Below are 16,633 nucleotides of genomic sequence, written 5' to 3' on the forward strand. Positions count from 1 at the left end.
ACAAACGATGTTTGCGAAATTATAAAACAAAACAAAAAACAACACACATAAACAACCGAGTCACCGATTGAGATGGGAGCCGAGGCACATACCAAAGCTGTTTCCGGTGCGAACCAACACCAACAAGTATGTACTTATCATAGCGGAATGATACAAGGTGGCAGCATGGTGACATACCTACAAACATAAATAAAAATTTCATGTACTTTGTTTTTGTAAATTCGATGGACCAATGTCAAAATCGTACTGCGCCGGAAGTGTATGTATCATATCAAATAAAAAAGTTTATAATCAGCTGTTCCATGCTGCCACCTTGTATTGTTGCACCATGGTACTTATGTTTGTACTAATAAACGATCTCCAAAGCAGCGCTAACGTAGTGCAGATCGTCGGACGACAGTTTCGCGCCGAAAAAAGAGTTGGAGCTGATGCGGTCTCCAGCAAACGCTCAGTTTAGTTCGTGTCGCCAAAGTAAGTTGTCACGCTTCATTTTTGCATCTCCTGCGCTTATTGTGGCTATATTTTGTAAGCGTTAAATATAATTAAATAAATTTTATAAGCTTAATTTGTGGAAATATAATTAAGTAAAATAAAGAAGTGAAAGTGTAAAAAGAAAAATTGATATCATTCTGCCAGCATTAAATCAATAGTTGTCAAAACAAAACGGTAGTGATTAAATTGAAAATTGAATTGTTTACCAATGAAATGTGAAAATATTAACTAAACATAAATTTGCGGGCGATAATTTGTAAAAATGGATAAAAACACAGAGGCAAATAATTATTTAGTGTTACCGCTCAAAATATAACAAAAAATTGTTACACTTTCAGACACATTTATTAATTTTGAAAAATCATATCCACCAATTAGAAAAACGTGTAAACGCAAAACTGCAAAAAAAAATATTCGCTAATCGAAAAAAATTAAAATATCAATTTATTTATTAATTAATGTTATAGGAAATCACAAGCGCTGATATGAGAGATTAAAAAAAATTTGCAGTAGAACTAAAGGCAAAGATAATTGGATGATAGTTTAACAATTTCAATTAAATTTTTCTATATTAGTAGTTAAAGGTTTTTCCTTAGAGATGTTCCACATGAGTGTATTTTCTACATTTCAAAAATTAAATAAAATGTTATAAGCATGATGAAATCAAGGCAAATCAAAGAGGATATAATTGACCGTTGAAATATTTTATTGTTGTAGGGATACTTACTTTAAAAAATTCTAAACAAGTGCATTAACCCTTTGTGCGTTGACTATAAGTTTTTGGGTCGTACAAAAACCTTTTTCTAAAGCCATGTTGTTGTTTTTGTAGCGATCAAGACACTCCCCGAAGGCCTTGGGGAGTGTTATCGATGTTGATGGTCCTTTGACGGTTGCTGATCCGACACGTTCCGGTAACAAGCACCATCAAGGTACTAGCCCTATCATCTCAGGAATGATTAAGTATGACCACATGCAACCTTCAAGGCGATACCGCCCTCCCACCCCCTAGATCCATGAGGAACTTGTGGTTGCCAGAGCTTCGGCTGTTAAAGAAACAGGATTCGCCACGGGTTGGTGAGGTTGGTGAGGTTAACCCGCTGGGGTGATTAAAGCCATAAAATGTATTAATATAGATTCTTTGGACTTCTGGTTGTGAACCAGAGTTATCAAGGCGAATAATTTCAGAAATAATCACGTAAAATCGTTCTTGTCAACAAGAATTCGAGAGACAGTTGTTCGAAAAGTTTATGGACCTTTACTTTCGACAAACAGCGTGTATGAAGATGTTACGCCATTTACCAGCTGTTGTTATAGCACAACTATATTGGAAAAAAAATTACAACTAGGGTTCAAGGGATAACGGATAAGAAGACAGTTGATCTCCAGAATGCAGGTCGTGAAAGGCGACTAAAATTCACAGACCTAAAGGTTCAAGGGGCCAAACCAAATTTTTGCCGCTGTAGTCTTGCTATTAGAAGTGTTGTTGTTGTTGTTGTTGTAGCAGTGCTTCGCCCCACCTAATAGATGCGACCGATCACAAATTGTCATCAATATCCTCTAACGGGAATCCAAGGAAACTTGCTGTTTCAATAGGGGTGGACCTTATTGAAAGGGGTGTTAGAGGCGTTGGTTCCACATTACAATTAAAGAGATGGTTGGTGTCATGTGGGGACACATTGCAAGCGGGGCATGCATTTTGTATGTCGGGGTTGATTCTGGATAGGTAAGAGTTTAACCTGTTACAGTATCCAGAACGAAGTTGATCTAGAGTGACTCGCGTTTTTGATAGGTCTAGCGCAACGAGTACTGTTCTATGGTGGGGGTTTTGATTTAAACCGCAATTTATCTGGGGCATTTAGCGCGATGGTGGTGCTATGGAGTTTGAAGCCATGCTGATGACAGGCTAGCTGCAAGTTTGCTTTGGGGAGCAAAATGGCTTCAAGCGTCTTGGCTACTGGCGATAGGAGAGATATCCGTCGATATGACTCTCCTATGTTAGCCGGCTTCCCAGGCTTTAGTAGCGGGACCACCTTGGCCATTTTCCATTTTTCGGATATGACAAAGCTGGAAAGAGACAGGTTGAAGACATGTGCTAAATATTTGAAACCCTCTTTCCCTAGGCTTTTAAGCATCGGCATGGCTATGCCGTGTGGGGCCACTGTTTTGGATGGTTTAGCATGACCGATGGCATCCTAAACCTCTTTGGCGGTGATGGTAATTGGTGACGCGCTGAATTTATGTTTATGTGCGTGTCTGTTGGCCCTCCGTCTATCTTTGTCGACCGTAGAATGCATTATATATTGTCGGCAGAAAGCGCTCGCGCATTTTTTTGCATCCGACACAACTTTATCGGCAAAGGCGATGGATACTTTTTCATAGTGCCTAGACGGATTCGATAGGGACTTTACGGTGGACCAAAGTTTACCTACACCGGCAGAGAGGTTACAACCGCTTAGGTGCTCCTCCCATTTCGCCCGCTTGTGTTCATCCACAAGCAAGCTGATGCGTTGGTTTATATCCATTTTTTGGGGGTCGCCGGGATCGAGCTGTCTTATAAGTTCAAGTTCTCTCGCTAATCTTGCGGCCTCCGCCAGAAAGTGGGCCGAATTTCGGGAATTCTACCGGCGGGAATGAAACGAGCAGAGGCGGATTCAGTGACCTTGCGCAAAGCACGCTCCCCTTGGCGGGCATCAGTCGGGATAGGGAGGGCAGCAAAGCGGTTGTCTGTAAAGGATATGTATGCGCCCCACTTTCCTTTTTTAAAGTTAATGAAAGTGCGTTTTTGTGTGACGATGAAGTCGGCGGTAAGCTCGAGCGAAATAAGTATAGGCAGGTGGTCGGATGCCAATGTTACCATCGGCTGCCAGTTCACGCAGTTTACGAGTTCTGCGCTCACGATTGAAATGTCCGGCGAACTGTGACAGCTTCCTACCATACGTGTGGGGGCGTCGCCGTTTATTGTGCAGAACGTCGTTTCTTCTATTTGATCCGCCAACATCTCACCCTTGCTGTCCGCCCGCAAGTTTGAATGCCATAGATCGTGATGGGCATTGAAATCGCCTAAGATAATGCGATTGTTGCCAGTGAGTAAGGCGCTGATATTAGGGCAGTATCCACTGGGGCAACAGGTGGCAGGAGGGATGCATATGTTGATGATTTCTAGGTTTGCATCGCCTGACCGGACAGAAATCGACTATCTCCGTGATATTCCCAGTTAATCCATTACAGTTTACCTGCAGAATTCTGAAGTGCATAGGGGGAGACGTCGTCACTCTGGGAGTAAGTGACGGGGGACTACGCCTGGGTTGTGGAAGGCTCGGACGCGACTGCTGTTGTGGCCCTGGGACTGAACGTCCTTGGGTAAGCATTGGGGTACCCGGTGTATTTGGGTATGCGGCCTGGCAACATGGCGCAATGAAACCCGTTGGGGGTTGCCGTCGCGGAGACCAAAACATCTAGGAAAGTGGCACCGTCCATGGCAGGAGCTGCATTGGGCGGATGTCGCAAACATATATATTCTGTTCTGTCAAACGGTGCAAAGGGAGGTAGGGACTAAGAGTCTGTTTCTCTGCCCTACACAATTGCTGCCGGAAAAGAGGGGGGAGAAGACGGGGGCAGGGGCTAATGCTCGGCATTGCTCCCGACTCTACTACGGAGATTGTAGGTATGAGTGGGAGCAGCCGTGTGAGTTGGTGGCGCCGTGGGGCGCGAGCAGCAGCGGCTACTTGTTGTGTCTTGCTGAGCAGCGGTGCTGCTGGGAGGTAGCGGAGGGGGGGGGGGGCGCGCTAAGGCGCATACTACGGGACGTCCTAGGGCGTGAACAGAAAGGAGCCACAAAAGATTTATAGAAGTTACGTGGACGTCTGGTTTTGGGATCTAGCCTAGAACAACCTGTACGATGCAACCATCCCTTAAACCAGACACACTGACAAGAGTGTGACCGTCCTATAAGTTTATTTTCCGGCAGATGCAGCAAAACCATTTCTCAGGACCGGGGTCAGGAGACGGACCCGGATTGGGTTCGATACATTCCCGGAGCAAGAGAATATGGAGCAGTCCCGCTGCAAGGAGCTGCTGGGAGGATGACAATTTGTGGGAGGCACGCACCAAATTAAATGGGGTTACACTGATATGACAGTCCTTCGTCGGGAAAAATCCCGAGTCGCTTCGGTACATAGAACCGACTGCCTTGGGAAGCGTTATTAGCAGAAGAACTTTATACTTATCAGTTGAGCCCTATTTCGGCTTGGGCATTCACGTAAAAAAAATTTCGCGAAGCACTGTTTTTAACGTTCTCGCTATAAAAAAAAATTCTTGTTTACATATTTTGTTTTGTATTTATTCATGAAAAATGTTGCAAAGTCTGAAAGCACTGATAGCCAAAACACATGTCAAATTCTTCTTATTATACTTTGCTTGCAACAAAAGCGCACTTGTCAGAAATAGCAACCAATGAATGGCACCAAGGTTCTGAAAGATCAAGCTCCGGCGACTTTGCCAGAGGTTATCGACAATCGCCGTTCTACTTTGATGAGCTCGATGCAGGCGGCAATCAGGGCCGAATTAACCCTCAATGGGCCCTGGGCAACCATCAGTTTGGGGCCCTTTTTTCACGCCCGCTCCATTCTTTCTTCCATTAAAAAATACAAACTTATATCTTTCATAAAAATTTTATTGTACAATGTAATAATATCAATAAAATTACTATCTACGTTTTAATCATGTCGTTTTCTTCACTTGTTTTCGTTAAATTCATCAATTATATCATCCATATCGATTTTGTTCAATAAATCTGACTCAATGCAAAGTATACCTAACATCTCGAGTAGCTATTGTCGCGTTATAGTTCTTCAGCAGCTTTGATTCTTTTTAATTGCGAGAAGGATCGTTCGGCAGAACAATGTGTGATAATTGATCTTCCATTAGAATCTTACACGAATGACTATAAGTTTTTTGTGCATCAGTGTTTCTGAAGTTCACGTAACTTTGGTTTGGTTGTTTCATTTCAATGAAAAATTCTTCCAAGTCTCTAGAATAAAAAAGAACTAAGTTATTTAAAGCTTCGTGGAGGTCTCCATCACTTAGAGAAAAGTTGATGAGAAATGCAAATCTCTCTGAGACTTCCATATACTTTCACTGTGAAGATTGTCGATGATTTCGAGGAAACCTTTTGTCCTGAAATCATCTCGAGGCGAAAATTCTATTTCTGGAGCATTTCCGTCATGAGGTTATTTTTTTCTACGACGCGTATGTTTAACGATTTCTGTTTAACCTACACCAGGTAATAATTGTTTTGTTTTTTCCTCGAAATCATTGAACTTTTCACGGAATGAAACTAAACTCTCTTCTAACGCAGTCAAACTAAAGGTGAAAGCTTCTACAATCTTTGTTCCAAAAATAACCAAAATTTTTAATAAAAATAACCAGTGTACATTTCAGGATGTTTCTTTTTATTATTCAATAAACTCTCCTTTCACTTCGATATACTTCTTTGCACGCTAATACAATTTGTCAAACGAGTCGGAAATGTCCTTTTTAGGAAACTTGTCTAGTTCGTTGGTCGTCGCCTTTTGAATGCGGTCAACTGAGTTTTATTTATTTAAGTAAAAATATTTTCAGTTCTGATTATATTTTTCTTTCACTCTCTAGAATTTTATGTTTGTAAGAAAATTTTAGAAGCCTTTTTTATTTTGCGGGGGCCCCCTAAAATCGGCGGCCCCACGCACTGCCTGTTCTGCCTACTGGTTAATCTGGCCCTGGCGGCAATTAATTCCGCGCTATAAACGTTATTTGTTTTCGTTGTGCTTAAAAAACACTTAAGGGCTTAACATTGCATTTAACGCAAGAACTTCCTTTTACTTTCCTGTAAAAGAATATTTTAGATAAAAGGATTAACGTAACCCAACGTCTAAAAGAAAAAAATTAGCAGAAAACTTAATTCTTTCAGAAAATGTAGCAACCAAAATTTATTACTTTTAAAATACACGTAAAAGTTCAGATGGGGGCAGACTCTCCGACGAAGAAACCCAAGAAAAATTCCTTGGGACTAATTTCTAAGGCTTACCACACCATAACTAAAGATAAGCGACTCTAAAACTAACATCACCTTCCTTCAAGAGCTGGATGAGGTAGTGGGTAAGCTTGAGCTGACGCTAACAACTTCATACAACGAATCTACCCCAGTTAGTATTCTTAAAAAGAAGTACCCACCCTGGTAGAACGGGGAACTTAGAAAGCATAGAACAGCAGTAAGGAAGGCGTTCAATGAGTGCCTCACTACCAAAGTGTGGCAGATATACAGGGCTGCGCTCAAACATTACAAAAAACTGTTAGGGTAGCAAAGGCAGTGTCCTTGCAATCCTTTCTCTATAAAAACACTCGGGACTCCTCGAGATTGAGCTAAATTCTGTCTAATCAGCACAACAATGACCACTTCGTAGAAAAAGAACGGTCTATGGGTAGACTTAGCAGAGTACGCTCTGAACAACGTCATGAATACACACTTGTGATGCGAGCATACTCCAAAGAAAAAATCTACCTGTAGGCGCTCTCAGCCCTCTGAGGGACTTCTGAACTTCATAATAGACAGGAAAAAATTAATTATGAACTCAAGAGTTTTTCCCCATTTTTATTTACTGGTCTAGATAGCATTACCCGGGTGATGCTTCAAAAAATAGGCGACCCAATGGTCCTCTGGCTGAAAAGGGTGTATAGAACGTTATTTCCGTGACTTAAGTTCCACAAAACTGGAGGAAAACAAAAGTTATCTTTCTGCCAAAGAGGGGCAGATGAACGCATGAGAATGCCAAAGACTACGGACCAAAGAGCTCACATATTTCATGCTTAAGGTTCTTGAGAGGCTTTTGGACATCAGTATTAAGGCCACAGTAACAGGGCCAAACCCTTCAAAGGCGCATCATGCTTATCTGAAGGGCATGTCAAAAGAAACCGAGCTTATTAGCACTGTAGAAAAATCACTCGTCCACAAACATTATACCATAGCTGCCTTCGTAGAGGCTGATGTCGGTGCATTCAGTAATATAGAATGGTTTATAAAATGCTATTGTCGAAGCCCTCCAAAGGGCTGGAGTATACAGCGACATATGTGGTCGGATACAATTAATTCCGGAGAACAGAATTATAGTGGCAGACATGGTCTCGGTGGCAAAGACGTGAGAAGAGGAACACTCCAGTGTGGTGCTCTCTCCTCATTAATGTGGGCTGTAGAACTGAACAAAATACTACTCGAGCTTGAAAAAATTGCGTAAAGGTAGTAGTGTATGCAGACGACGTTGTTATCGCCATCTCGGCAGTTTTTCCCACAACGTTAAGCGAAATCCTTCAGTGTGATGACCCAATGGGTCAAACAAATCGCCTCCATCGGGATAGTGCCAGGAGTATGATTTAATACCAGAGCGTACCGTCTCATATGCCTACATCATCGAAAAATGACACAACGATTACACCGGTTTTTGCCCAAACCATATTTCACGAGGGATGTCGGAAAATCTTTGCAACATACACCTTGTCTGAAAATCGAAATAAAAGAAAATAAACTCCCAAATATCTTCTTACGGTTACATTAATTAGCAGCGCTGGCTTCTATACGTACCTAATAAAGGGTGTAAAGCTTTGTTGTTGTTGTCGTTGATATAAGCAAAAAAACCAGCACCGCACGCTTGTGGAGTTTTATGGTTTAGCCGTCCTTTGCCCGATTGAGTCTGGTATGGACTCAATAGGTTCCTTTAGCGAACCTTAAATAAGCGCAGGGCGGGTCAGGGCAGAGAAGAGTAGAGCAGCTGTCAAAATAAAGAGAGAATGAAATATTTTTAGGCAGAAAACTTCAAAACAACCGATTTCCGGCTAAATAAAATCTTAGATTTTTCTAAAATATTGTGGATAATGTTGACGTCACTATACTGTTAGTAAATAATCACAACAATAAAAACGGCAAGCAGCCACACTTATGCACAAGGCAACGAAAAATATTACACAAACATAAGCATCAGAAGTGAAGTGATATCTCACACACACCCATATATTCATTAGCCGAAGTTGTTACTCACACATACACACGCATATATGGAGCTGAATAAACTGTTCCAGAAATATGCGAAGGAAGCAACAGAGAGTATAAAAGCAACGCAAGTTGAGGAGTGACGAATCAGATTGATTAAAACACGCTTTTGTGAAGAACGTGATATAGACAATTTTGCAATATTGAATATGGGAGTTATTTTTTCGACAGTTCAGCGATTCGAACGTTAGCAGAAGGTGCCTAAATTTCAGAAATCCCCAGAATTCCTTACAATATGCTCCAAATTACGAAAATACTGCCCGAATACTTTTTACTTTCAAAACCTCACATTTCACCTCTTTTAGATTATTTTCGATTAATATTTAGCCCAACAAATTTCTGTTTGAAAAAAAATTTTTTCTAAAGAACTTTATAATACCTTTCCCGGGCCTTGAACCCAGGATCTTCGGCGTGGTAGGCGAGTAAGCTGCCACCACACCACGAAGACCGCCGCGTTTACTTACAAAAAAAGAATTCATGACGATTCTTGTAACATTTTAACATATTTTTGTATCATTTCTGCAATTCGAGTATGCGGATGATAAATATCTTTTGTGGCAACCCTACCTGACCTTAATTATATATGGACATTAGAGAGTATCACTGAAAAGTTGAAAATGTGTCCCTAAAAGAAAATGTGTACCAAGATACTTCTTAGAGTTTTCAAAAAGTGAATCAAACTTTTTTTCAGCACCGTGTAAAAACGGCGAAATAACTTTTTTCTTTACAACTTATCTATTTAATCATAAATTTCAATGTCTGATACATTTTTGTAAAAGTATCAACTCAGGACACAATTCGCCCGAACAAATTATTGACCTATCTGGCTATTTACAGCTATTAGCGACATTTTCTTTAAACCTGTAGCCTTAGGTGAAAAAAAAAGAAAATTGATTAAAGTCAGAATAGAATCAGATATCAGTCGTACGACATTATCTGAGTACAGAAATACTACCCTTTGAGTACATATATATAGATATAGAAACATAGAGAAAAGCCAAGTTTCGGTTATTTTGCAGGGTGCCGAAAATTTTTTAATTTTCATTTTTGAACTCTCGTAGGGCCTGTTTTCAAACCCGGGGGATATTTTCAACTTTTTTTTACTCCACACATCGCGATTAGCTCTAATGTACATATTTGTAAAATTTTATATCAAAAAGCTGTAGAATTTAAAGCTAAGTCACGCTGAGGTTAGTTGCTTCGGTTAGATACTAATCATATTTGAGGCAAAGTTTGTAAAAATTTCATACAATTAGATGCCTAGTAAATTTTGCTCCCTTTTTTTATTTCGATGATAATATATTTATTACTCCCCAATATTCAGAGGAAGAAGAATTTAAAATAAATATTTTAGCGAATATTAAGAAAATCTCGATAAATCAGCGCCTTCTGTTATTGTTCGAATCAGTAAAAATAAATTGAATAAATACACTCAAATGTTCTGTACATAATATGCTCTTTATTTACACAATGTATTCGCTTACTTCACTTATAACGTGTTAAAATCAAACTGAATGACCATATTTTGAACTGCGCTGTTTTTATACTCTCAGTTGCCTCGTTCGCACATTTCTCCCAGAGTCAATAATCTAGGCTTTCGCGAACAGTCCTCTCGATTATTTGTTGTCTTCTATGTATATGTGTGAGTTATGTCCCCTGCGCTCTATGCTACAGTGTATACGTTTTTTTTTTGTTTTACGAGGAGGAAGCATCGAAAACCTCGTAGTCAGTGTGGGACTTTAACCGCACTAAACCTCCTACCGCCTGAGTACCATTTACCCCCCGGTACTACCGTCAAGTATTCCGTCGGGAGGAGGTAGGTTGAGCACTAAGCTCTACATCTGTCGGGGTCACGTTGCTGTACTTTGATAGTCCCGCGGTATAGTTAAAGCTGGGAATGGCACGCCCTGCTTACTACCTCAATGTGCTTGACACAACTATTTGTACGAATATTTCCAAACATACCTTAAACCCTGTGCATACAGTGCTTGTGGCATGTTTAAGCGTTCGAATACTTGTATTGTAGGGTTTTTTTTTATTTTTTTTAATTTTTTTAATTTTATTTTTTTATATGTATATATACAGTGTATACGTGTGTGTATCTATTTGTTGTCTCATATGCTTACATTGTTGTTATGGTAAGGTTTGGTTGAACTGACGGATCTATGAGGACCTCACACCTCACATAGACTGAATGAGTCCATAGTGTTACCAGAAGTTTGTTTGACGACCATACCAAAATGAAGAACCGTATCAAAAACCAGGACCTAAATAATAAAATAGATCCGTCCTCTTGACATAAACTAGAAGCTTTCTAGGAACCATGCCACTTGCTGCTTTTAGATCTGACAGCCGTGTTACGCCTAATAGCTGGAGTCTTAGTCTGGCAAGCGCAAGGCACGAGCACAAAAAGAGCTCGATCGTTTTCTCTTCCAACTTGCACTTCCTACATCTGCTATCACTAATTTAAACGCATGTGGCACCAGCAGCCAGTGTCAGGTCATAATACCCATCATGATCCTACAGTCCCCTCTTTTAAATAATAAGAGTAACTTTGTTAGTCTAAGGTTGTAAGATCTGCGCATTATCTTCGACATTTTCCAGCCCTGCGCATGGGTCCACGCCTTTCCGTTCGCCCAACCCGATAAGAACCTCTACGGTAAAAGCTTCGAGCGATGTGCCCTGTTAATCTGGCGCAACCGCTTTTTCATTTCCATATATTACTCTGTGCCCAGGAACTCAATATGCATGGATGAATATTTCTCCCCGTCCCGATTCTTTTCAGGGATCTCATTTTTATAGTCCAACGAATAAAAACGCAGCGGCTGCGCTGGCTAGGCCGTGATATACGAATGAAGGATGACGCTCCGGCCAAGACAGTGTTTCTATCGGAACCCGCATATGGAAGCAGAGGTAGAGGGCGGCCCCCACTCCGTTGGAAGGACCAGGTGGAAAACTATAATATGGCCGTATAGTCTGCGCCCAAGCTGCCCCGAGACTTTAAGTTTCGTTGCAGAGGTTAACGCTACGTCGGGGTTGTTATACTAAGTATTGATGGGCGACATACCCCCTCTAATTTTTTTAGGTATGTTTTATTTTTGAGTGGTCAATAAAATCAAGCGAAATCCAAGAACTACATAAAAATTTGCTACTGTTTTTTGTAAATATCTCTTGATGGAAGTAAAATTGTTATTATTTGCTGAGAGGTATTATTTGCTGAGAGGTTATTAATACCGAGGTCATGACGAAACTATCGGTACCTCTCCCGATAGTTTGAAATGTGTTGTAGCAGTCGACCCTTCATGTACTTGAAAGTTTTACCTTTTCATAACACAAAACTCGTACTTTATGAATTGCCAATCTTTGTGTTTGTGAGATATAAAGGAAATAATATGTTATTCGTTAATACTAAAGGAACACAAACTATCAAATCCAGCAATAAGTGGCAAAATCTGGCGGTTTCTGATTTTACTAACAAATCCAATTTTGATAACTTCTTGTGCTTCGGTAAAGGCTCCTGGTGAACAGATGACGTAAAAAAAAGTTAGCTAGGCTTCATGAGTTCCAGAATAGCAATTTAGCGAAATCTTCGAAATTCTGAGACTTCATTTGCCTTGGCATTTTAGAATATTTTATAATTTATATAATGGCCATCGCAATTATTGGAATCTGGCTGCTGAATATTATAAGCGAAAGAAAATTAAGTCAACGTCAACCTCCTAATTTTTCAAAAATCGCTCACACGTACGCAAATATATTCGTTACTACTAACAGCCGACAAAGTTTTAATTGAGAATGTGGTTTTAATTTGTTTATACTGGTTTACTTAATAATCTACATTTTCAGAAAACTAAAAAATACAGCAAGTAGAATTAAAAGCATAATGATGCACCTGTAAGTAAAATATGTGTTGACCGGGGGCCAGCAACCAGTTATGCAGAACAAAAGCTTCAAAGCTGAGCCTTATGGCCGCGTCAAAATGATCCTTTTCATTAGATGCGTTCAACGCAGTCTTATGTACATATAACAGTAACATCGCCACAATCAGGCAAGATGTTGGTACATATTTGTAAATATAAAGGAACTTCAGACTTAGCAATTGAAACTTATTCCGCCTTGCCCATTCACATTTCTTTATATGATAAAGTGAAACAAACGCAAAACGGCAATTGCCTCCCGGTCTAATGTAAAGCCATAGAACTTTTGAAACTAATTATCTATGTACTCGTATGTAAATATGAAAAAGTTTACATTGCAACGCCCACAACCTTCAACTTGCAACAATTTAGTGTAACTGAATCTCAAGTGCAACGAGAAATTTGAATATTGATGAGCTTTGTCTGACATACATAATTATTTTGATTGATTTATGCATCATTTATCAATTAAATCTATTTTGAATATATTTTGCTTTTATATCTTTGTGTAATTTTTATTTGTTTTACTGCTGTTGGAGCGGAAAGCAAACCCAGTTATACTTTTAAGCAAGAAATCACGTTAAAGAGAAAAGTAAAAATTGCTTCTGTATTGACTCGAGCCTATCTACATGAACTTGATATCGCGGATTCCAGACTGTTGAACCGTATTCTAGTATTGGTCTAACTAATGTGGTATAAAGTGCTTTGGTTACATACGGGTCACTAAATTCTTTAGACCATCGCTTCACGAATGATAGAACACCTCTAGCCTTATTGACAGTAGTCATAGTTAATATGAAACGAAAGATTTGTATATCGGATAGATTTAATTTACTTAGATTATATAGTAGACTACAGTTTACAGTATAGAAGGTAGGTTCTCTCTGCTTAGATTAGTGAGTTTAGCTGATACTCTCGTTGCTGGGAGTATAAATAGTTTGGCTTGTATTTCTTCTCGGCGTTGAATCCAGTTTCTTCTGAACTGCTTTGTTTCCCGTTTACTTATGGTTTCCATAGTGTATGCCTTTGTGAGTCCAAAGAAGAGCTTTGTACCATAATGCTGAGGAAATAATATTTAGGGCTGTTAAAAAAACTAAGGATGGTATGTATGTGAGCTTCTAAGCTATCTTTTCATATAATTTTGTTTATAAAGCTTAAATTTTTTTTCATATTGGGGCGCATCTTAGCAGTTTCGACACGTCACTATGCCGCTAGTAAATAAATGCTGCACAACCACAACGGCACACATCCAAAGTAGTGGAAGTTGTAGCGCCTGCGATATACCGTGTTGATCCAGGAATAAATAGATTCTACAACCTGCCAGATCCCTGTAGCGTTTTTCTAGCGGAAGAAGTAGCCGTAATCAAAGCAATAGAAACATTAGAAGAAAATAGCAGCGCGTAAATATTTATATTGAGAGCCAAGCAACAATTAAGGCAATAATCTCACATACCACAGCATCTAAAAGTGTTTTGGAGTGCATGCAATCCCTGGAAAGAACCGGGAATGTATAATCATACATCTTTATTGGGTTCCAGGGTATATGGGAATGAAAAAGCGGATGAACAAGCTAAAAGGGGCGCATTCCTCGAAGCTGGCACCGTAGGTGTCCCAATTAGATTAGGCGAGATTAAGAGAAGGCGAGAAATGCACATGATCGACCAAGCGGGAAAGGTGTAGGCCCAAGCGTGGCGCTGCAAAGTGTCGAAGATCATGTGTAGGTCTTACAACCCTAGACGAAAAAAGCTATTTCTATCATTCAAAATAGACAGTGCTTGCCAAGAGGGCGAAAATATTTAATAATAAAGGTACTGGTTTTTGAAAGGGTTTTCAGTTGGGTCGTTAAACAAACTTTTGGTAATACATACTACGAACTCATTCAGTCTATGTGATGTCCTGCCAGTTCAACTTAACCTAACTGCCGCGTTTCTACCTTTTCTTTCCTTTTCTATCCTTTTTTCCCACTTCATCTGTATTTCTACCGATCGATTTTCCACTCTCAGAATCTGACTTCTGATCGATTATGTAATGCTTCTAGCTCCTTTATATTTAATTATTTGTAAAAAATAAATATTAAATTTTATTAAATAAATATATTTTATGGAATGCTTGTACATTCGCACTTAAAATTTATATGGACTTCTAAGTGCATAACTTTGTCTACACTTATGAAATTGTAGCGAATTAAATTAGTACTAAAAAGGGTGTGTCTACATTATCTCCACTTTAAATTTTGGTATCCGTTATATACTGTGTTCTAAACAATTTGTATCTCCCCCTCCTCCTTATACCCTACTACTATGTGTAATTCTCCATGGGTGCTTTTTTAGTTGCAAATGTAGATGTATATACATGTTAAAAAAGAAACACGGCTATTATTACTTTACACATATATGCATTAGGGTTGCCAGAATGTTATTTCGGGTTTCCTGGACAAACCTCAAATTTCAGCCAAATTCCCGGGATTTTTAAAAGTTTCCAGGAACATTTGAAAAATAAGAAACACCTACATATATATTTGTATGGGTTGCTCATTCGGCCAAATAATTTTTAGATAGCATTAAACTTTTTAAATTCTTTTATTTATAACAAATATTTTTATGACACAGGCTAACAATTAATACGTCTACTGTGTCTAATGCGAATTCAATATTCTAGGGATTCATTTTCCAAACGTTATTTTAAAATACAATACTTGCCTTGCTTTGCAATTAATATTTAGGTGTGCAAAATATCAAACATTGACAATATCCAGAACCACAGTAGGGATGAATTTTTCTTCTTTACAGAGTTGCATGCAATATGCTAATGAGCTGAATACAATCGAAGCGGCATAGCATTTCCCGGCGGGACACTTTAAAATTTGTGAAAAATACGGGATGTCCCGGCCAATACGGGACATTTGGCAACGCTAATATGTATGTATGTTTGTATATAAAAGGCATTATTATTAAAGTACGACCATAATTACTAAAGTCAAACTTCGAAAATCAAGCAATTTTATATGACAACGAATTTTTATAAAATAAATATTTATTTGGAATACTGCATAACAATAAAATTAGTATCATATAAATAACTACAGGTGCTTTTGAAAAAGCCGAAGCAAACATTTCAAGCATTTTAATCGCTTAAAGTTATTCACAGCTGATGAGTTTATATGCCTTTCAATAAGTTTACACGGCAGATGGTAGTGCCGGCGGCCCTGTACTGTACACAGATGTATGTATGTATGTGCAAGTGTGTATATACAAATGCCTCCGACCACCACCTGCTCTGTGATGTTTTTTGTTTGTTGCTAGCAAATTATCCAATTTAGTTAAATGACTGACAGTGCCTGCATGTGTCGATTTCGTTGCAGTGGCATAGTTTACTATTGATGGCCAGCCAGTGTTGCTCTACTTTACGGTAATTTATGACAAACATGCAGACAAAATGGTATTTAGTTTTATTAATTGTAGTTATACACGTTTACACTAAACGCCGATAGTGATGTTCCTTTTCATATTTACAAACTATTTTTTTGTCCAGTCTGCAAAGCTTTGAAGGGCATGCGCAATAAATTTCTGGAAATGGTAGTATGTTGCTCATTAATATACTCAGCGTGTATTTGCATGCGAGGTTATTACAACTTTGATGAGAAAACGGTTGTTCCAAATAGATATAAACTTTCGTTATATCTAAATTATCAGTATCGCAAAAGATTTTCTTTGGCATTGAAATTGAAAATGGATGACATCATACGATAAACATCCTCACTTTCCCAACGTCTAAAATTTTGAAATCCGGAACGTACAGGAACTATATCTGGCAAAGAACGATCAACATTGATAAAACCCCCAAAATCTTTGGGGAGTGTCTTTATCTCTACAACAACAACCACAACATGAAGATGTCATCTTGAAAGTTGTCAGGCAGATTTTACTTGCCTCTGTATATATACTGTTAGTAAATAATCGCGCAACAACAGAAACCACACTTGTACATGAACACTTGAATCATCATTTATACATAAACATACATGGAGAGCGATGAGAAGTGAGATACCTCATCTCACACACACACATGTAGTCATCAGCCGAAGTAGTTACTCACACATACACACGCATATAGCTGCGTGAGAAGCGCGACCTACAGATATACATGT

General features: G+C 39.1%; 1 protein-coding gene across 7 annotated transcripts in view; it reads left to right on the forward strand.

Moving 5' to 3' along the window:
* Positions 1 to 381: 381 nt before the first annotated feature.
* The window catches only part of GV1, a 120,193-nt gene continuing 103,941 nt past the window's right edge, over positions 382 to 16,633 (forward strand). Inside the window, exon 1 of one of the 7 annotated variants that reach the window (XM_067789363.1) lies at positions 382 to 525. The gene's annotated coding sequence lies outside the window, so the exon portion shown is untranslated. The other 6 variants (XM_067789368.1, XM_067789367.1, XM_067789365.1 and 3 more) reach the window with 6 other exon arrangements.

This window comes from Eurosta solidaginis, chromosome 5, assembly GCF_040869045.1.
Source record: "Eurosta solidaginis isolate ZX-2024a chromosome 5, ASM4086904v1, whole genome shotgun sequence".
Classification (NCBI taxonomy): domain Eukaryota; kingdom Metazoa; phylum Arthropoda; class Insecta; order Diptera; family Tephritidae; genus Eurosta; species Eurosta solidaginis.